This window comes from Taudactylus pleione, unplaced genomic scaffold (genome assembly GCF_031769625.1).
Source record: "Taudactylus pleione unplaced genomic scaffold, aTauple2 ptg000026l, whole genome shotgun sequence".
Lineage (NCBI taxonomy): Eukaryota > Metazoa > Chordata > Amphibia > Anura > Myobatrachidae > Taudactylus > Taudactylus pleione.
This window is the reverse complement of record NW_028284428.1, coordinates 35,670,434-35,696,517: the sequence shown is the minus strand read 5'-3', so window position 1 is coordinate 35,696,517 and position 26,084 is coordinate 35,670,434.

Below are 26,084 nucleotides of genomic sequence, written 5' to 3'. Positions count from 1 at the left end.
AGCAGTAGAGGCTGGCTGTGCAAACAAAGACACTCTGCGATTGATATAAGCAGTATCACATTGCATAGGTTCAGAGGTAAGTGAACAATTAGCAGCAATATGGTCCAAACTACCACATCAAAAACATTGTATCATATTATTATCAAGTCTTTTATGGGGTAGGAACCTTCCTGGCCAGGCTGGCCTATCCGCAGGTTCCAAACCCACAGTCTTAAGTTCATTCCACCACCCAGCACCCTTCTCCCCTAGAACACCTGTGATCACAGGAGATCACCATTGCAGAATCGGGGCTTGGTGGGGCACACTCAACAGTTCCTCAGCCACCACATACCTCTCCACCAGTTCAACCAGTTGGTCTGCTGTTTTAGGGTCTGCATGACTCACCCACTTGCACAGAGTTGCAGGTAGAAATCACAGATATTGATCCATAATGACACTTTCCATGATCTGTGGTCCTGTTAGAGTCTCTGGCTGCAGCCATTTTGTGGTGAGATGGACAAGGTCATGCATTTGTGAGTGTGGAGGCTTTTCTGTTTGGAACTCCCAGTGGTGGACTCGTTTGGCGCGAACAAATACTGTGACTCCCAATCGAGTTAAGATTTCCTGTTTCAATTTGTTATAGTCTTTTGCATCAGTCAGACACAAGTCATAGTATGCTTTTTGTGGTTCTCCAGACAAGAAGGGTGCCACAAGACTTGCCCACTACTCTTTAGGCCAATTCTCTCTTTCTGCGGTTCTTTCAAAGGCCGTAAGATATGCTTCCACATCATCATTCTGGGTCATCTTTTGCAGAAAGTGACTGGCCCATATGGAGCGCGTGTTAGTTGGAAGAGTAGTGGAAGCATCTCCAGACCGGACTACTAGCTGTTGTACCACCTGTCTTAAGGCCTGGCGGGTTTCTTCTATGGTGACTTGTTGTTGCCTCTGGGCTGTCTCCAAGGCCAATAGTTGCACATTCCTGCTGAGCTCTGGTACTTCCTGCTGAGCCCTGGTAGCTTCTTGCTGAGCAACCATAGCCTGGAGCAAGACTTTAAAAAACTCCTCCATGTTGTCTTTTGGTGTAGGTTGGAAGCAGAATCTGGCTTCTCTAAGCATCTGCCGATGCCACCTTCATGGATTCCATATAACATGAGTTGACATCCAACAACAAATTGGTATCTGTCCATTTACATTTCCAGTGTAAAACTTTTCCTCTTGCTGTAATTTTCCATGTGTGTTGCCCGCATTCTCCACCACTTGTGATATGATTGGGGCTGGGGGTCCCTCTCCTGGGGTAGATGGACACCTCCTTACACACAGCAGCTGGGAAACAGCATACTAATCGAGGGTTTTTGTGCAAGCTGGTCGGAACCAGTTTTTATTGTGCAAAATAATAAAATAAACAAAACATAAAAATAAATCCTAGCTCGTCTGGCACTAACTACACAAATCACTCCCTCTCTCAAAGTGGCAAGGCCTACTGCCTCACCACAAAACTTAGGCACAAAGTGTCTCTAAACAAACCTCACTGTCTATTCACCCCAGGTGTATGAGACAATGAACCAAACCTTGATCCAGCTTATATGAACCATTTCCAGGTACAACTACTAATCACCCTGCTCTCAGACTGAAAGGCCCAACACCTGGAATGGCCTGTGGATGGGGCTCTCCCTTCTCTTCTCACATCCACACCCCCAGGAACCATTATATGGCTTTTACCAAAAGCCGACACTCTAATCTGTGTGGCAGAACAGACTTTTCCTGGGGGTTTAAAACACATATGATAAGAATCTGGGACACAGATATATGCCATCCATAACTTCTCCAGGGCTTCTATCACACAAGATATAGTGTTTGTTCAGCCACAGGCTGGGACTAAGGGAATGGGTATGAAATACCGCCGGCCGCATGGTTCCCGTCAGCGGCAGCCCAACAAGAGCAGAGTTAGAAGCAACGGAAGCCCGACAGCGCTGGAAATCCCGATCGTGGATAGGTAAGTATGTACTAACCTAACCACCCTAACCCTAACCCTCCTTAGGGGTGCCTAACTCTAACTTCCCCCCCAAGTGCCTAACTCTAATACCCCCTCTAAGTGCCTAACCCTATCCACCCCCTTCCCTGCTGCCTAAACCTAAGTCCCCCGGGGGGGTGCCTAACCCTAAGTCCCCCCCGGGGGTGCCTAACCCTAACCATCCCTCCCCCTAGCCTAACCCTTACCCTCCCGGGGGGGTGCCTAATCCTAAGTCCCCCCCTGGAGCCCTAAACCTAACCCTCCCCCCCGCGGCTGTCCACTCGCGGCGCCCGGCATCACTACGATCGGGATGCTGGGCGCTGGTCTCCCGGTGTCGGGGAAATGCGGGCATCTACATCTAGATGCCCGGCATTTCACCCTTGCCGGGATATGACAGTCGGGAAGCCGGCTGCCGGTATTTAGGCAATCGGCTTACCGATTGCTTCCCGGGACTAAGCGCTGATGCTGGTGATAGTTGTATAGTTAATGGTGTAGTATATTTATTCTGGATACTGAAAGAGTTGGAATGAAATATGGAATAAAAGTGGGGATGGTAATATATGAATAGGATTCGGATAAAGTAAGAGATAAATAGATTGATCTAAGAAAAACGAATAGTGAAAAAAAAATTAATAAAAGAATAAAAAGTAATAAATAATATAAAATAAATAATATAAATAATTCTATGTTCAGTTTGGAGTGGTCACTCGTGATGCGAGCTATTCTGATCATCTGTGATTTCAGCAACTCGGATTTCAACGGGCATGGGTGGTGACTGCTCGCACTGAGTAGGGTGTTCTTATCAGTGGGTTTTGTATACACTTCCGTGGAAATAGAAACGTTGGAAATGGTGACCTGTACATCAAGGTAGCTTAAGGTGTGCTGGTTCATTTGAAATGTTAATTTGATTGGAGATTCCCTGGCATTAATGCGTTCCATGAATAATGTAAATTTGTTTTCACCGCCTGTCCACAGCATGAAAAGGACATCTATATAGTATTCGAATAGCAAGATGTTGTCTTTGACCTCTGTCACAAAAAACATTTCTTCTTCCTCCTGGAACATGTAGATGTTCGCAAAGGAAGGGGCCACATTACTCCCTATCGCGCAACCGTTCAATTGAAGGAAGAATTTCCCATCAAAAAGAAAGTAATTTCTAATGAGGGTGAGTTCCAGGAGTTGGAGGAAGAGGTCTAGTATGGTATTCATTTGTTCTTTGATTAAAAATTGCTTCATTGCTTTCATAGTCTTTTGACATTACAACAAAACGTTTATTTTTTGCAGGTTGTATATTATTCACAGTTGATCCATATATGTAATTTTTTGTTCACCTTGACTAAGGGGCTTGTTTGTCCCGAAACGTTGGTATCCAGTTATGTGATTGTGTCACAGTAAAAAACATTTCTATACCTGCTGGAAGACTCAGAGTGCCACTGCTTTTCGTTCTCTGGAAATTGGATGTTCAGAGGGCACCGGAGCGAGTAAACATTATTAAACTGAGTGCCGGTCTACTACCATCACTTGTAATTATTTGTATATATAATTTTCTCCACATAACACATGTGTAACATATTATTATACTTTTTTCTTCCTTAGGGACGTTTGGTTTTTCATTACTATGTTTTATTCACAAGTTTTTATTCACAAGTTCACATGATGTGTTTGTTCTTTCTCCTTTAGTCTTTGGTGAGGTCCCGGAATTATTACTTACCTTGGTTGTTTTGTTTACCTACGACCTCACTTGCAGTGATCACTGGCAGCGCCGCTGGGCTTCCTTGGTCACCATGGTTACTGGGAGACGGTCGGCGCCATTACATCATCTCTGTGCATCAGATCACGTCCCAGGTGTTTTCTCCTTCACGGCTTTCGCGGGCTCTTTCACCTACTTAAGGTAAGCTTATGGGTTTATTCATCTTTGTACACCTTGATAAAGGTGCTCAGAGACCCCGAAACGTTGCCTATTTGTTATGCAATTTGAAATATAATTGGAGTGGAAACTTCAAAATCCTGGAGTGCCGCTGCATTTTTATATATATATATATATATATATAAAAGAAAGGACTTATCCTATGTTGGTGCATGCCTGCACCTCGCCAGTGAGGAAAAGAAGAAGGTGGCACTCACAAAAGTGAAAATCTAAACGACGTGTTTAAATGTACAAAAACATTGGTACAGAAATAAGTCAACGTTTCAAGGCTCTAAAACCTTTTCATCAGGACTGTACATATGTACAGTCCTTCATAACCGGACCAGCACAACGATGTGTATAAAGTATATCATGTGGTAGCTAATAACAATATTCAAAGTGTCCTCCGTGCGCGGCTGAAATCCACTGTTATGTAGAAAAGACTGTCAATTGCAGCTGGGACCTGGTAATGTTTATAAGTACTGCTTACCGCTACCTTTGACGGGACCACCGGAGGTCTGAAGTACTGCGGATGATAAGTCCGATTAGACTCCACTGCCGGTGTGCGATAGGCACCAATGGTTAAGTCACGCTGCTGCGGTCCAGAAGGCTGTTGCCAGCTCAGATGGGAGAGTGCCGTATTGCAAGTATCGTCCTCAGTAGTGAACAAGTGGAGAGGATGAAGCTTGACTCGTTTCTCAGCCTCAGACCAGGGGCCATTTCCTCAGAAACACCAGAATGGATGGTAGCTGTGGAATAATCTGGCACAGAACCAGGAAAGCAGGAACGTCTGATATACTGTACCTGAGCAGACAGGTGTATGCTTTGCACAGGTGTAGCACAGGTTCAGTACACTGGAGCAAGCTGGAATTACCTGTGCAATTTGAGATGCTAATTATATAGAAGTAGAATAGCAAGGAGAGTTAGTGCATCTGATCTGAGTGCTTAATCAGTGCAATGGACCAGAGAGCAGCTGCCAGCAAGAAGAGATAGGTGTCTAAACATGAGGTGGGAGAAAATGTGATTAGAAAGCTCAAATCTGCATCCTAGATATTTTATGTATATTTATGGGATATAATTTTGCTGACCACTAGTTATTTGTGTGAGATAACTATGTTTGATACAGAAAGTTTGTTTGATAGAAACTCTCCTCTAGTACCTCTACAGCCTATACAATCTATAAAGTTAAATATTAATAATAATAAATATTAATACTGTATTATTTACGCTACCCAATGTATAAGGAGACCAATGTGTACATGTCCAGGTTTGTTGCTAGGTTCTTCTTCCATTCTCCAAGAGTCGAGACTTGCTCCAATGCTTTGCAGAAAAGGGGACACAGGGGACTTGGATTGGGTAGTTGTACCCACATCTGGAAAAGAACAACACATATAGCTCAGACAGGCTGACCCTACTGTCGCATCTCTTGGCTTACTGTGATCACTGGCCGTGTATATGTGTAAAGTATTGCATACACTGCACTTTGCTCTAAAATCATGCATTTCGAGACCCCCTGTAGAAATCCTGCATTTGCCCCTGATACCTTTAGTGAGTGGGAAGTTAGAACTGTAAACTGTGGAAATCCTCTTTAAGGCAAGATTTTAAATTACCTTTAAAGAAGAATTAGTTTAAAAAAAATCAAAATTTAGATTTTGGTATTCGTCACTATGCTAAAATAATAATATTTAATAATACCTGAGGTGTGGCATTCTCCTCATGTGGCTGATCATCTGAAGCCTCCATAGATCCAGTGCTGCTATTTTCAATACTATTTACCACTTGCCTGTTTCAAACAAACAGCAATATTGTCAATTCACCTTCCTTAGGGGCATATTTATTAATAATTGTGATCTGCCCATGAAAATAAAGATTATAAATCACTTTAATACTTTAATTCATGGCAATAAGGAATCTTTATTTGCCTAAATGTACAATTTCTTATTCACTGGGACAGGGGTTTACAATAGGACCCCGTTCCAGAGAAGAGTAAGAACTAAGAAGTGAAGTGATCACATATGCAATCACTTTACTTCCTGCTTCGGACCTCCATTGTGCTACTGCACGTGCGCCAGTGTACCTTTCCCGAAGAAATGTGCATTATATATTAAGATGTCGGGTGTGGCATGATATTTTGCCAGTCATAATATTCACATTCATCATGTCCACATTGACCATGCCCACATTCATCATGTAGACACTGATGAATGTCAACATGTTAGAATGTCGATATATCTTCCCTGGTGGCGGAGACTTTCCTACTAGTGATGGCTGAAGTGGCCCTAGCGTGGCTTCCGCATCCTGGTGGTCATGTGACTGTGACTTCTGGGTCAGACCTGTGTTCTTCCAGCATTCCGGTATGTATTCTTCTCCTAACCCTAATCCCTACCTCTGCCTCTAGTGCCTAACCCTAAAGCCCCCCTGCCCACAGCCTAACCCTAAAGTTGACATTCTGACAATGTTGATGTTTGAACAATATCAACATCATAACTGTCAACATTGTAATTGTTGACCTAATGGCTACATCCCAAAGATGGTGTCAGCTGCCAGGGCCAAGCTCCGGAATGCTTCGCACATATGCTTGGTAAACTTGCTAATAAAGCAGCCTTCATATAAAGCTATTGGGCCTGCTTTGTAGAAGAAAACTGAAACTGCGGCATATATCTCCAATATATGCTGTGGTATTCCCTTCTTACATACTGGGTATGCTTTATTTTTGCGGGTCTCACCCCAAAAATGGCTGTTTTGTAGCCGTATTCAATATGGGAGCGAAAAGTCCATGCTGGACTTTTCGCTTCACATCAGAGATTTTCCTGGGATAAAGTATCGGGTGCGTGCCCGCTTTATACCCGTATTCAATTTAAAATCAGCGAAAACGGGACCCGGCGAATTGGGAGCTACGAAAAAAAAACGGGAATTTTCAGGAATTAATTGTAGGATCCCCCTAAAGATGTCCAGACATGGGGGATAACTATGGGTACCCCTGTTTTTAAAAGCCTGCAAAAGAAAGTCGGGGTTTTAAATAGCGCGGCAGGTGTTTTTTCCCGACATTGAAGAAGTGATGCAGAAGATCACTTAGGTTTCTTTTTTTTTGTTTTTTAAGTGGTCCCATCAAATTTGGGGTACATGAAAATGGGTACTAGCATATGTTTAAGTCCCTAAAGTCATATGTTTAAAATTCTGCAAAAATGCACCTGCCGCTAATAGCCTATTCTAGAAAACACCTGCCGCATATTTGCAGAACACCTCTGAAGCTATTTCCCTATTTTTAAACACTGTTTCCAATTTTTTTTTTTCACCCCAAATTTTTTATTCATTTTTTTGGGGTGTCCCTATTTTTTTTAAAAACTTTTTTTGATACAGTTTATTTTATAAATGACATTTTCAGGGGTGCAGGCTATTTTTTTTAAGCCTGTACCCCTAAACCCCAACTTTTTTTCACCATGTAAAACATGTAAAACATGGTGAAAACTTATCCCCGTTTTTTTTCAAAGACTTTTCGAACCTGCGAGGGATAATTGAAACATGCGAAAATGACATCATCGGTGATAATTTATCGCCAATTTCGACTTTTCGCAGCCTAATTGAATACCCCCCTTAATGTTATAAAGCAGGGCAATATTGATCGATTGGATGATTGATGGAGCCAGATAGATCAGGAGCATGCTATGTTTATGCTAGAATTATTAACTTCACAATACAGTTTAGTATTCAAAATAATAATTATTAAATGAACATGGAACAAAACTACATAATTGTTAAACAAAGTTAAACATCCCCTATAATGGAGTAAGAACATAGCTTTGCTTAAATTACTAATTGTGGTTTGGTAAGTTAATTCTGTACGTGTAGATCATAACTTGTGGGTATAGTTACCTGCTTTTCATATTGTGACCCAGAAGTGAACTGCACATGAATATTTAAATGCTTTAATGTGGAACTGCAATTTGATATTTGTGCCTCTTTGAAGATGATACCTAAGCCTAATTACTCTGTATTATACAAATTGGTCTTATCAAATTATACCAATGAACCAAAACATGAATTACTTTGGCACTGCCTCCAATTTTACTTAAGCACATAATTTATTTTCCATCTCATGGTTTCCTAGGAAATTACAAGGTTACTTGGATGCAGAACATAAATTACATGTGGTGAAAGTGCATTTTCTGTGAAAGAGACCACTTTGACATAACTGCGCCAGTAATATAGGAGACCTGTGATTAAATAATTAAAATATTCAATGTAAATATTGTCAGAAAAAAGAGAATGATGAATATTTTTTTTTTTTAAATCCTGGTGTTAAGGAAATAAGAAAACCATGAACAATGTTAAACATTTTTATTAGTAGTTTCTATTTTGCTTTTACTTATCCTGGTAGTTCTAGCATTATTATTATTATTAATATTATTATTATTATTATTATTATTATTAATAATATTATCATCACTATTTAATTTCAATAGCACTTCTATAATACACATTAATGGGGGATACCTTCAAATATTAGGGGTCCCCTGAATATATGAAGGAGGTCCCTCCATCTACGACAGCAGCTGCAGACCTCATATGTTTCTATTTGTCAGATTTACCAAGCTCCGGGATGCAAAGCATTCCAGAGCTTGACCCAGATGGGATAACGCCATCTCCAAATGGCGTTACCCAATAGTAGCCTATGGAGTACTAAATTGCAAAACTTTTCGGAGAGGATTCCTCTCCATGGCTCTCCCGGGGATTGTGATAATTATGTTAAGAACAGATATTGAAAACAGCATTCCATATACAAAATAATAGGAATCATACAGTGGGTCAGTAATGAAAAACAAACATATTCATAGGGACACATCTTCAAGGTCTTGGGGTAAATTTACTACGTGTTGTTTTTTTTGCAGTTTTACAATCAGCGGATTTACTAAAGGCAAAACCTATGGGAAACTGCAGAAAAGTCACACTTTAGAATAGAATAGAACATCAAGTCGATGTGTTTAACATTAAAAGTATAGAAATACTGTATTACTACTTACTAAGTGAGGGCTGTAGACTGTACAATGTATATACAGGTATATATTGTATATTATATAATATATAGTATATGGTCATTAGGTCAACAATCAATATGTAGAGTGACTTGTATTACGGTTGACATGGTTAAAATGTGTTTTGGTTATTTTAGCCTAACCCTAAGCCTATCCCCAACACTTAAGCCTAACCCTAACCCTAAAAATCTACAAAACATATGTTAACATTTTGGTGTTGACATGTTTAATGTTGACATTCTGAATGTGTTGATATTTTAACCTTGTTGACCTAAATGCATGTCTTCAAATTGATTGTTGACCTAATGACCATGTCAACATTCTGACATTCAAAAGCTGTGGACAGACTGGTGAAAACATTCTTAATGTTGACCTTCCATTGGTCAACAAGTTGACTAGATAAATCTTTAGGAACCTGAGATGCTGCGGGAGGTTGTTAATGCGGTGGGGCCAGGCACCTTGCATCACTAGGCCCAACCCCCATGGCATAATGATGCAATTCACACATCTATGGAGAGTGAGTGGCACCAAAATGATTCAATTCTCCAAGGGGGAGGGCTACGATTAAAAAAATTTGGTTCTTCAGGGGGGGTGCCTAACCTTAACCTCCCCCTGGGGTGCCTAACCCTAACCCTCCTGGGGGGGGTGCCTAATCCTAAATCCCCCCCGGGAGCCCCTAACCTAACCCCCCCGTAGCTGTCCGTGCCCAGCTTACCTTCATTCGGTATGCCGGGCGTCGGACTCCTGGCATAGGGATAATGATAGACGTCAGGATTTCGACACCTATCATTAGATCCCTTCCGGGATTAGATAGTCAGGAAGCCGTCGGTTGCATTTCAACCATCGGCTTCCTGACTGCATCCCCCTATGTGCTCCGCTGGAGGAATCCAGTCACATACTGCCGAAAGTGTTCTTTCTTACTGATAGAGTACAATAAGAGCATGTTTATCTCCTCATTTGAAAACAGTGATCGGCAACTTCAAGAAGAATAGGAGGCATACAACACATGTTACCATACAGACCCACACCTGTTGCATGCTGTACAAATACTATACACATCTGTACACATCCAGTACAATTACTATCAACAAAACTCTGTACCCACAACTTATGTAAGTATAACTACTGTTTTTAGTTGTTTGAATTAAACTGCTATTCATCTGTCTGTCTGTCAACTATCGACCTATCATGTTATTTTGTATGACAATATCATCATATAACATAACATACAAGCTTGGATGATAGAAAAAACTTGAGTATTTTCACGTCTGCCAAAAACTGTAGCTTGATATTTGTATACTGGACATAATACAATCCTTAAAGCTTTAGAACAGATGTAGATCATATGGAAGCAAATAAAACAAACCTTTTTCTTTTTCATAATTAAATATTTTTACCAACACTTCAGTGATACAAAGAATATTAAGCCATTTGCTGCCAAAGACTTGGGGAAATGTTGCACCTCAGGTATCCCAGCTATGTTTCCTAATTTTGGTATAAAGTCATAGCCTTATTTACACTGGGTACAGGGTGGCCCCGCACCGCACACCCTGCACCCAGAGTTAACTTACCTTGTCCTGGCAAGGGGCTCCCTCCTCCTCTGCAATACCATCTTCCCAGTGATGTCTTCAGGAACGTGGCACTGCACAGTGACAGCAAAGACTCTGACACTGTACCAGAGCCTTAGCTCTCTTGTGTACATGCGCGATCTTTCCGAAATATCACTGGGAAGATGGCGCAGTGGAGGAGTGACTAGCCTGCCGGCACAAGCTAAGTATATGCGGGGTTGGGGGAACCCGTTGCTCAGTGTAGCTAGAAATTTGGTTTCAAGAAGGTCAAACTGATATTTTGTATACATGGGCAATCATACACCCCTGTATACAGTATATCAGTTTGATCTTCTTAAAAACAAATTTCTAGCTATACAATAAAGGGGCTAATTTAGAGATGGAGGAAAAAGTTGCCTGTTCGAACGTGCACAAACATGCATTTGCACACATATGCTTCCATGTCTTAAATCTAGTACGTAGATGAATCTGGAGCATACAGTATATATATGATAAACATCAATAACTGAAAACTGTTTCCATCTTGATAGTCACAGAATTCATGTTAGGTAAGGAACAATATTTCAAAGTAGAGATGAGGCGGGTCTGGTTCTCCGAGCCCGGACCCACCCGAACATTGCAATTCCAAGTCGGATCCGAGTCCGGTTCCGGTTTTCCTGCATAACTCGGAATCCAATAATACAAGAAGCAACAGGTTTTGTCTGTAAGGAGGCGCACAATAATTATATTTTTTCAAATAAAACTTAAATTTTATTAGATATGCATTAAAACGTCCCTTTATGAGACAATGGGCAGCGAAATAGAGGTTAAAAAAAATTTGTAGAAAAAAGAATAAGGCTGCACTATGCCTATGTGTCCTAAATGAGATGCAGGCCTGGGAGTGATTAGGGATTCACCTTTCCTACTGAATAATGGAAAATGTAGAAAACAAATAAATGTGCCCCTGGCGCTTCACATACGGACCAAACTATTATATAGATATGGTTTATCAATGTAAATATAAACCACAAATATAAAGTGGGTATAAAATAATTTATTGTAAAAAGGGTATATCAAATATGTAGAATAAAATACCGATATATTCCCTAATCAAACACATACATATAAACATACACACATATAACAAATAACATAAAACTGACAGTGCAGGTATAGTATGGGGGTGGGATACACCATTGGGCGTTTTACTCTCCCCTCTACCTGAATATAGATATCTGCGGTAGGTGGTATCCACAATAGATGATTCGTATTTAGAATAATGTATAATGTGAGCAGTCAATATCCTTAGGGTAATTTTCTGTCAGAGATGTAACAGCTGACACTTTTGACACGGTGTAAATCCTCATATAAATTAGGGGTGTGCACCGGCCACTTTTCGTGTTTTGTGTTTTGGTTTTGGATCTGGATCTTTCTTCGTGGTTTGGATCTGGATTGGTTTTGCCAAAACCACCCTTCCGTGTTTTGGGTTCTGGGTTTTGTGTTTTGGATCTGGATTTTTTTCTTAAAAAATAAAAAAAAATGCTAAAATCACATAAAATGGGCCTTTTTTTGTTCCTACGCTATTAATAACCCCAATAACATTAATTTCCACTCATTTCCACCCTATTCTGAACACCTCACAATATTGTTTTTAGGCCAAAAGGTTGCACCGAGGTAGCTGGATGACTATGCTAAGCGACACAAGTGGGCGCCACAAACACGTGGCCCATCTAGGAGTGGCACTGCAGTGGCAGACAGGAAGCCAATCAGCGTTATGGTGCTCATTTGCATGTAGCACGAACCCGGGAGATCCGTGCTACATGCATCTGTGTGATTGGCACAGAGCAATGACAGGTCCGTGAGACCCGTCTGTGCTGCTGTGGTAAAAAAAAAACCTGTGTAAAAAAAGAAAAAAATGGCGTGCACCCCCCCAAAAAAGAGCAACCAGCCCCGGGCATTAGTAACCCAGTGCTTGGTGTGCTTAAATACAGGGGACAAACGATGTAGGGGTCCCCTGTACTTAAGCACAACCAGCACCGGGCTAGTCAGAACCAGCGCTGGTTGCCAAAATATGGGGGACAAACGACGTAGGGGTCCCCCGTATTCTGCGCAACCAGCTCTGGGCTCTGATCTGGTCCTGGTTCTGGAAATACAGGGGAAAAAAATTAGTAGGGTTCCCCTGTATGTTCCAGAACCAGCACTGGACTTTTTCTAGCGGGGGGCTGATGCCACAGCCAGGGGAGCCCTTTCACCGGGCCCCCCAGCCGCAGCATCAGCCCTGACCGCTAGTCAGCCCAGGCCGGGGATCCCTGGAGAGCTGGGGACCCCCCCAATAAAGGGGTCACCCTCTCCAGGGCACCCCAGGCTGATAGCCCGGGGCTATCCCCGCCACCAGGGTGGCGGGTTGATTGTGTGGTGTTGTGTAAATAAAGAATATCGAACATTGTCTTTACAAGTAGAACTGCAAGTCCCAGCTAGCCTGTCCCGCATGCTGGTACTTGGAGAACCACAAGTACCAGCATGCAGGGCATTAAGGGCCCACTAGTACCTGTAGTTCACCTGTAAAAAAAATGTTTAAAAAAACACAGGACACACACACCGTGACAGTATAAGTTTATTAAACATACATACACACACACACACATGTACACATACTCACCTATGTAACATCGTCCACTTGTCCGGTAAAGTATCCATAGGGGACCTGTGAAAAAAAACATACTCACCATCTCCTATGCGAGGTTCTGTCCTCTTCGTTCCAAAAGTAGGCATCCCCGGACTTGGCAAAAAAACAAAACGAAAACGCGATCCACGAACTTAGTACCGTTCTATAGAACGGTACTTCCCGAATGAGAGCTTAGCGGCGGGGTATCACCATGGAAACCCCGCTGCTAAGCGTTCATTGGCTGAGAGAGGTCATCTCCCGTCTCTCAGCCAATGAACGGCTCCCTCCATTGTAGTCAATGGTGGGAACCGCAGGGTAAACTTTAATAACCTTGCGGCTCCCACCATTGACTACAATGGAGGGAGCCGTTCATTGGCTGAGATACGGGAGATGACCTCTCTCAGCCAATGAACGCTTAGCAGCGGGGTTTCCATGGTGATACCCCGCCGCTAAGCTCTCATTCGGGAAGTACCGTTCTATAGAACGGTACTAAGTTCGTGGATCGCTTTTTCGTTTTGTTTTTTTGCCAAGTCCGGGGATGCCTACTTTGGAACGAAGAGGACAGAACCTCGCATAGGAGATGGTGAGTATGTTTTTTTTCACAGGTCCCCTATGGATACTTTACCGGACAAGTGGACGATGTTACATAGGTGAGTATGTGTACATGTGTGTGTGTGTGTATGTATGTTTAATAAACTTATACTGTCACGGTGTGTGTGTCCTGTGTTTTTTTAAACATTTTTTTTACAGGTGAACTACAGGTACTAGTGGGCCCTTAATGCCCTGCATGCTGGTACTTGTGGTTCTCCAAGTACCAGCATGCGGGACAGGCTAGCTGGGACTTGCAGTTCTACTTGTAAAGACAATGTTTGATATTCTTTATTTACACCACACCACACAATCAACCCGCCAACCACCGCCACCAGGGGTGGCGGGGATAGCCCCGGGCTATCAGCCTGGGCCTGGGGTGCCCTGGAGAGGGGGACCCCTTTATTGGGGGGGTCCCCAGCTCTCCAGGGATCCCCGGCCTGGGCTGACTAGCGGTCAGGGCTGATGCTGCGGCTGGGGGGCCCGGTGAAAGGGCTCCCCTGGCTGTGGCATCAGCCCCCCGCTAGAAAAAGTCCAGTGCTGTTTCTGGAACATACAGGGGAACCCTACTAATTTTTTTCCCCTGTATTTCCAGAACCAGGACCAGATCAGAGCCCAGAGCTGGTTGCGCAGAATACGGGGGACCCCTACGTCGTTTGTCCCCCGTATTTTGGCAACCAGCGCTGGTTCTGACTAGCCCGGTGCTGGTTGTGCTTAAGTACAGGGGACCCCTACGTCATTTGTCCCCTGTATTTAAGCACACCCAGCACTGGGTCACTAATGCCCGGGGCTGGTTGCTCTTTTTTTGGGGGGTGCACGCCATTTTTTTCTTTTTTTACACAGGTTTTTTTTTTTTTACCACAGCAGCACAGACGGGTCTCACGGACCCGTCAGTGCTCTGTGTCTATGACACAGATGCAAGTAGCATGGATCTCCTGGTCCGTGCGTGCATCTGTGTCATTGAAATACACAGCAGCACAGACGGGTCTCACTGACCCATCTGTGCTCTGTGCCACTGTCAGTCACACAGATGCATGTAGCACGGATCTCACGAGTCCGTGCTACATGCAAATGAGCACCATAATGCTGATTGGCTGAGAGCCGTGACAGACGGCTCTGTCAGCCAATCAGCACTTTGCCCATTAAAGGCAAAGGCATTTTTTTTAAAATGGCCGCTCAAGGCAAAACCTCGAGATCCGACAGCAGATCTCGAGGTTTTGCCTCGGGAGAGGGATCCGGGGCAGACAGGGAGATCCGAGCTTGGGCTCGGATCGCCCGGATCCCCGAAGTTCGGGTGGGTTCGGTTCTCAGGGAACCGAACCCGCTCATCCCTAATATAAATATCAAAGGTATTGTCCTCACTGTTATAGTGCTGAGCTGAATCGCTTGCAGGATCAAGTGAATGAAGGTGGATTGCCGGCAAACACTTACCTCGCTGTCATCAACATGTTTCACCCAGCAATTGGGCTTCATCAGGATGGCGAGTCTCTGTAACCTCCGCACTTTATATACCTTAACAAATCTTCCTCTTCACTGCACTTATATGTATGTGTTTGATTAGGGAATATATCAGTATTGTATACTACATATTTGATATACCTTTTGACAATAAATTATTTTATACCTATTTTATATTTGTGGTTTATATTTGCATTGATACACCATATCTATATAATAGTTTGGTCTATATTTGTAGCACCAGGGGCACATTTATTTGTGTTCTACGTTTTCTGTCGAAGCTGGATAATTGGCTGAGACCAGATCAGCTTAAAATTAGATCAAAACGACACCATCTTGAAAATGAGAGCTGCGAGACGCCATTTTGCGAATGGCTGCTCATTGCCATTTTAGCTAAACTCACACTTAAGTACATATGGCAATGCGATTATTAGCATCATGTGATCGCATATTTTACCATACCCCATACACACATTAATACACACAGTTGAGCTGTTAACATGTTGCACATAACAAGCTGCAGTAGATTTCTATTCACTATTTCTCATTGCAATTATGAGATCTTTTGCTGCAGCCTCTGACTACTGGCTGTTGTAGCTGTTATTAGAACATTCAGGACAGATATATGGATAGAATGTTGCTTCTCTGTCTCTCCTGTTTCAGACTGTGTAACAGAGGCTCATTAACATCTCAGTGTCCTTGTAATGGTGCATACACACGATCAGATTTTTCCTTCAGATATGAACGATAACGATTTAAAAATCGTTCAGTCGTTCATATCTGAAGGAAAATCGTTCATATCTGACATGCCTGAACGACGGACGATCAACGATGCGCGTTCCCGTTTGTCAGATAACGATATCTGACATCTGATGGGTTTGCAGTCAGACTTGGACGATTCCATTCATTTTAATGCAGTCAAAAATCGTTCAATCGTTCAAATCGTTCAAATCGTTCAAAACTTTGGTAAAATCGTTCAAATTGTTCAAATCGTTCAATCGTTCAGTCGTTCATCTGACAAATCTGACAAGTCTGACAAATCTGACCGTGTGTACGCTCCATAACTAGGACAATTCTCATAAGACAATTCCATATTGTAACATTGCTTATTGAGATTATAACATCACAGACATTGTCTATTTTAGTACACACAGTGCGGGCGTGCCGACACACGTTTCGCAGATAAGTTTTTACAAGGCAAAACATTCTGTGATTCCATCGGCGTGCAAAGTCATGCTTCTGCTGTTCTTTGATGCGCACTATATGATCCTACAGCACTGGGTTCCCTGTGGACAAACAATTAATGGTGACTACTATGCAAGCGTCCTAAAAATCCATTCTCGTGGAGCCATGAAGGAGAAAAGACCACATTTGCTGAAGAAACAGTGGTTTTTGCTCCAAGACAATGCCCAACCACATGTTGCTGCTGTTGCATTGGCAGTACTGACTGAAATTAATGGGACAGCACTGAAACACCCTCCATATAGCCCAGACTTAGCACTCTGTGATTTCTAGGCATTCCAAACCCTGAAAAAACAACTGTGTGGAGAGAAGTTCTCAACAGATGATGAAGTGAAAAATGCCACAGCTGCACAAAACAGTATACTGCACGTCTTTGAATCATTGTTGAAACGCTGCAAAAAATGTATTGAATGTGAAGGATGCTACTTTGAAAAAGAAAAATGTTCAGATCCTGTGGAGTCATCTGATTCTGAATAAAAAAATCAATCTCATTACTTTTCAATCAGCTCTTGTATATATATATATATTATGCAATTTTTTTTATACATAACATGGGGTGCAGAAAAAAAAGTGCATGATAACCCTATGGGGTAAATTTACTAAGGTGGTGTTAGTGACACAGCCAGGGAAACCCTTTCACCAGGTCCCCCAGCTAAAGCATTACCCCTGACTGCTAGTCAGCTCAAGCTGGGGATTCATGGGGTGCTGGGGCATCCCCCTCAATAAAGGGGTCCCCCCCTCTATGGTACCCCAGGCCTAGGCTGATAGCCCGGGGCTATCCCTGGCACCCCTTGGCCGGTGGGTGCCGGGTTGATAGTGTAGTGTGGTGTAAAAAAATTATAATATTGTCTATTGCTGTGGAACTACAGGCCACAGCAAGCCTCCCCTGCATGCTGGTACTTGGAGAACCACAAGTACCATCATGAGGGGCAATACGGGCCCGCTTTTACCTATAGTTCCACAACAAAACAAATATGAAAAAACACAGAACACACACACAGTGACATTACAAGTTTAATAACACATACAAGTACGCACACATGTACACTCACACTCCCTATCTCACATACTCACCTATGTATCCCTGAAGCCATCACGTCCACTTCTCCAAGTAGATAATACATAGAGTACATGTAATAAAAAATCCATACTCACCTCCTCCTATGGGTGGGTCATGTCCTCTTCTGTCCATGTAGGTATCCACGAGCTTGGCAAAACAAAAAAACAAAAAATCGCGGACCCACAAATTTAGTACTGACCTCTAAGGACAGTACTACCCGAATGAGAGCAACGACGTGTAGTTTCAGTGTAGAAATCCCAGTGCTGAGCACAGTCCGATGCTGGTTCTGGAATTTACAGGGGAACCCTATGCATTTTTCCCACTGTATTTCCAGAAGCAGAACCAGCTCAGAGCCCAGTGCTGGTTGCACTAAATACAGTGGACCCCTACATCTATTGTCCCCTGTATTTTGGCAACCAGGGCTGGTTCTGAATAGCCTGGTGCTGGTTTTGCTTAATATAGGGGACCCCTACATTATTTGTCCCTTGTGTTTAGCACAACCAGTACTGGGTCTCCAAATCCTGGTGCTGGTTGTTCTTTTGGGGAGGGGGTAATGTCATTTTTTTTCTAATTTTAAAATATTAAAAACTCTGGGTACTTACAGATGTGTCCTCATACATTGATCCTCCGCGCACTACAAGTCGCGCTACACATAAGGCAGGAGCTCCGTGTGTCTCAGTTGCACCGAGCATCTTTTCATGTGATTTTTTTTTTCCTTTTAATGCATCTTTTTCGCACTGTGATGCGAATAGGTAGCACAAGCTGCTTCTGCTGAATAAAAATATATGCAGTGTGCCTATGTTCTGTGTCGCTCACAAAATATAGGCATGCTGCATATCATTTTAATCAGCAGAAGCTGAAGGTAATAAGTCACACAAAAGACGCTTGGCGCTACCAAGTCACGGCATGTATGACTTCGCAATTTGTCAATGCTTACTATGCTCAGTTTCATGACCCTGGTTTCTTCCAGCCTGGTGGCATCTCAGGCATCTCACAGCCCCCACAAGATCTCCATCCAGCACTGAAAACTCTGCCATGCTTTATCTCTCTTTGTAGCAGGAGTTGTGTATGCTCAACCCCTTTTTAGTGGCCACAGATGAGGTGTTAGTGATGGTTAAGTATGTTCAGATGTCAAACTCGAACTGAAAAAGGTGTTCTATTTGAGATTTCTATTTGGGTTAGTTTTAGCATCTTTTGTGGCCGATTTGCACTATATTTCTATATTTCGGCCGCGATGACAAATTTGAATCCTTGTTAAATTTTCAGGCCCTATTAAAGTCTATGGCAAAAGGCTGCCGAGTTGGATCGATGGTCTATTTGTCTTAAAACATGTTACCGTTTCAGTTTCAGGTGTTCTCGATCGATTTTTCCCTTTAGAATGGAACAAACTCGGCCAATTTTACTATTTAGTAAATTGCAAATATGCATTTAACATGCGATTTAGCCACATTCGAATTCATTCGAGCTAATATACCTCTCAGAAACAAAAAACACTCAACGCAACACAGACAGTAGCTAACTTGTTTATTTGCACTGTAGTGTGTGTGACAAACACACATACACTGACAAGTCACAATGATGCCTGCAGTCACACTAAGTTCCCAGACACCTAATCCTGTCTCCATTAAACTCCTAAACCTAACTCCTCCTAACCATTGGCGTATCTATAATGGGTACAGGGTATGCAGTGCACACTGGCCCCTGGGTCTAGGGGAGCCCACACCGCACACCCAGCACCCATGTTTAATATTTACCTCTCTGGAGTCCCGCTCGGCCGGGAAAATGGTGCTGCAGCCAATTTCCTGGAGATTTGTGCATGCTCAGTGGAGGTGTCCCAAGTACCATGGCGCAGGCACAATTTTATTGGAGACCTGTGCATGCATAGTAGACTCTGGCACAATGCCAGAGTCTACTGCACCATATAGTGGAGGGCCCCGCACTGAGTAGTCTGCACATGGAGCCCCTCTTCTATTAAACCGCCCCAGCTCTTAACCAAATGCTAATGGCACTCTAATGGCTCTCTGATGGCTTGCTAATGGTTTTTTATTATTATAGTGCTTCACAGTGCTCCAGCCTACAGTCCCACACCTTCTCCTTCCACTCCCCTGTGCCCGATCATGAGGGAGGGACTTTTATAAGCAAAACCACTGCCTGAGTATCTCAACTTTTATTGTCTGCTGCCTGGACAGATTGCTGACTGTGGCCCTGATTCAGAGCCGGATGCTCTTTCAGAGCGCTCGCCCTGAATCAGCGTGACCACCCACAGCTTTTACGAGCAGCCAGGTGATGGTTGTGATGGTCTCGACCATCACGACCATCTGGCTTGCGATGAGACCCTTGTGGTAGGGTCTTGTCTGCCGGAAGCTCACCACTCGTGATGTCAGTGGAGCCGTCCCCAAATGGCAGGCGTTCCTTCGGGAACGCCTCAGTTTTCACAGCCACCCCCCCTCCCCGCCTACAAAACGGGGCGAGCTGTCAATCAATATTGACAGCCGCCCCATCTTGTAGTGAGCCCAGAAGCGACGGAGCTACCGTTGCTCGCGCATGCGCAGTGGGGGAATCTGAATCAGGCCCTGTGTACCCTGTCTTTCATTGCTGCTGCCTGGACTGACCTCTGTTGTGTATCCCCTCTCTACTCAGGCCCATATAGAGTAGACTATGATATTAATGAAGATACATGCATCCTCAATATAATGCATAGGTGCCAGCCATACAAATGTTCTCTTTCTTCTCCATGTGACCCTTATAATACTCATCGCCCTCCCCACATACATTTTATACTACACATACTATAATTCTTCAAGTAAATAAGGATTTATATTTTCATATATAAATTATTTTATAATTTATGTTTTCTAAGTTCTCACTGTTGACCATCCTGTTTTTGCCAGGCACTTAGACTTTTTACCCTATCCTCATGGGTGGCAAGCTCAGCAGCTCCTGAGCTGTTCTCCAAGTGAACAGAAGGCCTTCTCCTCACAGTCTCACGTATGAAGCAGCTGCTTCAGACTGCTGGGACCAGTAGTCTCTGCTTATAATCCACACTTCACTAAACACAAGTCAAACTTTTGTTCCAGCTGCACAGACACAATTGTAAAGACATTTCCAGAAAGGGGAACGGTCCCTCCCCCTGCTCGCCTCCCTGGCTGCACCACTGGTTACTGAGGTGAAGGCCTCATCATGACTGGTAACATATAAGGTGTAGGTAGTTTTGTGACAAGCAAGAGCTGCCCGGAATACAAGCTTCTCTCCCCCTTCTCATCTCCCAGGTCTCGGTCTCCCTACACTGGTGAGCAACAGGAATTGTTTTTAATTGTAAATACAGCTTTCTATTTGTACTTTACTTGAACTGTTTTTTTTTTATTGTACCAAAGGTTATAGTGTCGTACATAATGAAAACAAAAATATAAATAAATTGCAGTCCTCACAGAATGTAGTTTAGTATAGGCAAACAAATGGGTAAAGTAGGTAAAACAAATGTATAATCTATACATTTGTACTCACTTGTATACATAAACACTATATATGTTGACATTCCACAACATTTATCACCAACTCACTCCTTACACACTGTTGTGCTTACATGCAAAGTATGCACAGAAATGTCTATCATGAAATAATACTGTAACTGAAAATTACAAATTCGACACAGTCCTTGGATGTCCCAAAGACGTATCTTTATTGGCACGTAATGCAGAGGATAATTTGGTATTTTGTCATTTTAATACTATTTCATTATAACTATATCGCTGTTCTTCTTTCCACATGATTTAAACATTATAAATAAAAACTATGAAAGACATTATAAGACAAAGAAAACAGCACAGAAAATGTACAGACAAAATAAAAAACTCCCAACATATAAAACTATGATCTCTGCGCACAGACGCAATTGGTGAGTTTTGCATGCAGTGCATGTGCACAGATGGGAAGGGGGCAGAGACATAGGTGGGATTGGGGCAGAGGCACAGATGGGAAGGTGTGATACCCCACAGTTGCCATTTTGGAAAGCGGCTGAAGCCAGTGTCATTTTAAAATAAATTGATTTTAAAAAGATCAGTTGAAGGAGTTAAAGTTGGAGGTGTGGTGAGAGGAGAGAGGAGGGAGGCCATTGCACAGTGATAAGCAGCTGAAAGAGGCAGAGAGAAAAAATAGAAGAGAGGCTGGGACTTGTAGTGCCACAGAGAAAACCAAGCTGAGAATCCTGTCCAATTGTCTGCTCTGCCTACCTTTTGGAGGGGAAGTTGCATCCTGATTTAGGTCCTAAGATTTGGTGAGAGGAACTAATTATTACACACAACTTCTATGTGTAATATAGAGACTCTGCTCCTACTTTATATATCAATGCTGCAACATTGTTATTTCAGTTGTAAATACACTTTAAGGACCCCAACGTGTGCATAGAGAGTTAACCGTAATTATCAATTATATGTTGTCTGTATTAGGTTATTGGGACAGTCTACTAATGTGTTAAGAGCGTTGCTAATTAGTCTAGGACAGGGGTGGCCAGACTTTTGGAATCGGTGATCTACTTTTAAAGCATAAAATCTTTTGTGATATACCAAGCCCGAAAAAGGGGGTGTGACCTCGCAGCAAGGAGTGTAGGGGTCTGACTTGCCAAAATCACACATATTATCCCCAATTCAAATTACGCCACATAGCAGCACAATCTAATTCACATTACACCACATAGTAGTGTCCCTGATTCACGTTACAACACACAGTAGTGCCCCTTATACAGTACACAATGCCCACAGTAGTGCCCCTAATACAATGCCCCCTATAATTGTGCCCCTTATGCAATGCCCCCTGTAGTTGTGCCCATTATGCAATGCCCCCAGTAGTAGTGGCCCTTATACAGTGCCTCCAGTAGTTGTGCCCATTATGCATTTCCCCCTGTAGTAGAGTCCCATATGCAATGGCCCCTGTAGTTGTGCCTTTTATGCAATGCCCCCAGTAGTTGTGCCCCTTATGCAATGCCCCCATTAGTTGTACCCGGGGCTTAAAGTGGTCTTGGAGAGGTGGCAAACTCATCTCTCCCGCCGCCTACTCCCAACCCTGCCATGCTAGTCTGACAGGCCAAAACAATTGTGAAAACTGGACTTTACACACACACACGGTTTACCATATAGAAAACTGTAAAGTGAATTGCCGGGAGGCTATGACAGTGTGAAATACATTTTAAATGCTTTTTTAGCACTCCTGCCATCAGCTGAGACTACAATGTTAGATCACTTAAAAAGAAAAAAAACTGTCCTATATCATCAGTGTTATTTTTCTGCCGTGCCTCTGAGTTTTTTTATGGTGTCCCCACAAACTAGTCTATGTCACTTGGATGCCCAGTGTTTTTCTGCAACCCCTATGTATTGCCTTAGCTTGATTCTTTCCTTACCTATATACTGGTTTGTCTGAAGAAATTGAGCCTTCCTAGGCAGACATAGAGTGGCTCTTTGTCTATGGGACTTCTGTGCAGGGACTTGGTGGAGGTGGAACTAGTTCCACCTACCATTAGAGGTGACGGAACTCAGTTCCACCCTGTTCCTGCCCACTTTAACCCCTGGTTGTACCCATTATGCAATGCCCCAGTATTTGTGCTCCTTATGCAATGCACCCTGTAGTAGTGCTCCTTATGCATTGGCCCCAGTAGTTGAGCCCCTTATGCAATGTTCCCTGTAGTTGTGCCCATTATGCAATGCCCCCAGTAGTTGTGCCCCTTTTGAAGTGCCCCCTGTAGTAGTGCCCCATAAAGTAGTTCCCCTTATGCAATGCCCCCAATACTATCTCCCCCTCCCAGTGCAGAACAGCCCTCCCATACCCCTGTGTAGTACTTACCTGTCTTCATGCTGGCACTGCTCCACCCTGTCAGGGCTCCTGCTGTTGCTGCCGCTGACTGCTGGATCTAATTAGGTCCAGCAGGAGGGCAGGCTCCTCACATCGAAGGTGATGTCATGATGTCACCCGCGTACAGCATCACTGGGAATGCTGGCCTCTGAAGCGATCAGAGGCTTCTTTAGCCAAAATATATTTTACATAAGATAAGTTTTATTTTAAAAGCCCTTTTGAGTGCCTTCTTTTCTAAATACTATATATATAAATATATATATATATATACATATATACACCAAAAGAGTCCTGCACTCTCGGCGTTAAATATGACAATGTCAGGGTGCTTCCAAGGACTTGTGAGTCCACAAATAGAGGAGAATTTCCAAAGGAAGGATGCACTCGCTGTTTAAAATAACATTCAGAATTTATTCATCTTTAGAACATCTCAGTTGTGCAGATAAAATCTGTGATCATGGTCGATGTTTCGGTACAATGATGTACCTTTCTCAAGACCTCAGTTCAACAAGTCATACATGAAGAATACTGGAAAACAATCTGTGAAACAGGAAAGAAACAAACAATGATCTGTCTATCAGGCTCCCATATGTCAAACGTGATTGAACATTCATCAAGCACTGTAAGCAACAACCGTGATGTTAAATCACCAATGTGCAAGCAAATGAGTAAATTAGTGCACCCACAGCATACAAAAACACACCAATCGAGAAAGCCAATGTGTGTGCACCAAGTGCATACCTACACTACACTGAAAAAGCGACACCAAGATCTTAAAAAATGAACATATATGAGGGAAATTAATTACTAATGGTCAAAGTCATAGTGTGGATGATACTGAGTACCAAGACCAAACAACAAATACCTGAATGTATATAAGAAAAAATGCAACCCAATTAGCGTGGTCCTTTGGAGGCATCAGGACCTAAAATATACCACCACAGTATAATAAGTGACAAGGTGAAGTGGACAAAAATATCATATTAGGTATGTGGTGACCTGGCTTACTTGGTGTGGTTTTAGCATGTGGGGACCCCAAACAGCCGCAGCATCTGGTGTGTCTGAATACACGCTGTATCAGACTGCCTGTGACATGCAGTGTCAGGTCGTGGCTAAAAGCCGCCGGACCGGAAGCACATGAGTATGACTGTTACCACTTCCGGGTGCATCACTGAAACGCACGCGGAAGATGGTATCTAAGCAACAGATAGAAGCTGATAGAATGTGTATGGGGTCTGTGCACTGTTTCTAAATAAAGTACAAAAGCTGCGCTAAATAACAACTCTGTTTATATGTGTTAGTGACAATAAGGGAACCTGATATGACTGACAAAATGTTGGTATACTTGGCAACCAATATATTCGTAGTGGGCATTGTATTATTGAATTATAGAATATTACACACACATATTTTACATGATTACAAAATACTATAAACGATGTTTCCATGTGTAGTTACATTAATACTATGGAAGAAAAAGGGAAGCCAAATAATGCAACGTGATAAATCAAAGTGAGACAGCTGATTGCAGGGCTTATAGAAAAACATTTAACGTATTGTGTTCATTTAAGCCTCTCAGTATAACAGTATCCAATTTGTGGATCCAGTAGCTCTCCCCACGTTTCAGACTAAGGAGCCTATCACACCCTAACTTTGGGGGAATCTAATCAATTAATTTGCATCTCAGAGATGTAGCCTGATGTGTTTTTTCATAAAAATGCCTAGCAACAGGTTTATCCCTTTTCCCAGTCTGCAGGGCCGCCCTAATTGAGGCACGATGGTTGGCCATCCTATCCCTGAAGCGTTGTGTTGTGAGACCAACATAATACAGACCACACGGGCAGATGAGGATATAGATTAGATGGTCCAAGGCACAATGCAGCCTGTATTTAATGGCTATCTTTCTGCCTGAATGTGGATGTGGAAAAGTGGGACCAATTATCATGGAAGTGCAAGTAATGCAATTTCCACATGAATAGCTGCCTGGTCTTAATAGGAACAAATCAGAAATATCACTCTTTCTGTCGGGATACAGGGTAGGCCTCATTAACATTTGCCTCAGATTCGGTCCTCTTTGGTACGCCATCATCGGTGGTGCCATATGTTGGAAGGGTAGTGTTCTGCCAACTTCTAGATTGATTTCTGGGTATATTTTGCTTTACCATCATACGTAGTGGTGTAGATCAAACGCGAATCTTTCCTTCTGTTAGAAGAATCTTTTTCTAATGGAGTTGTGAAGATTTGTTTAGCTTTCTGGAGACATCTATGTAGGGTAGCTTGTTGGTAACCGCTATCACGAAATCTCATTGTCATCTCATTCAACTGAAGCTCCCTCATTTCAGTCATGGTATTAATTCACATGACTCTAAGGTACTGTGATACCGGTAGATTTTCTTTCAAGGCAACTGGATGATGGCTAGTTGGTAGTAATGCCAAATTCCTGTCAGTGGGTTTCCTGAATAATGAAGTAAAGAGTTTCCCTTTGGACAGATTAATAGAAACATCTAGAAAATTGATAGAATTACTATCAAACTCGGACGTAAACCGTATCGGTGTATTGAGTGTGTTCACATTGATGACCATTTGTTTAAAGTCTTCAACAGTATCCTGCCAGATAAGAAAAATGTTGTTAATGAAATGAACATAGAACTTGATACTATCACCATATGTAGAGGTGATGTACTCACTCTCATAACCTGCCATGTACAAATTGCCATAGGAAGGTGCCAGGTTAGAACCCATGGTCGTGCCGGA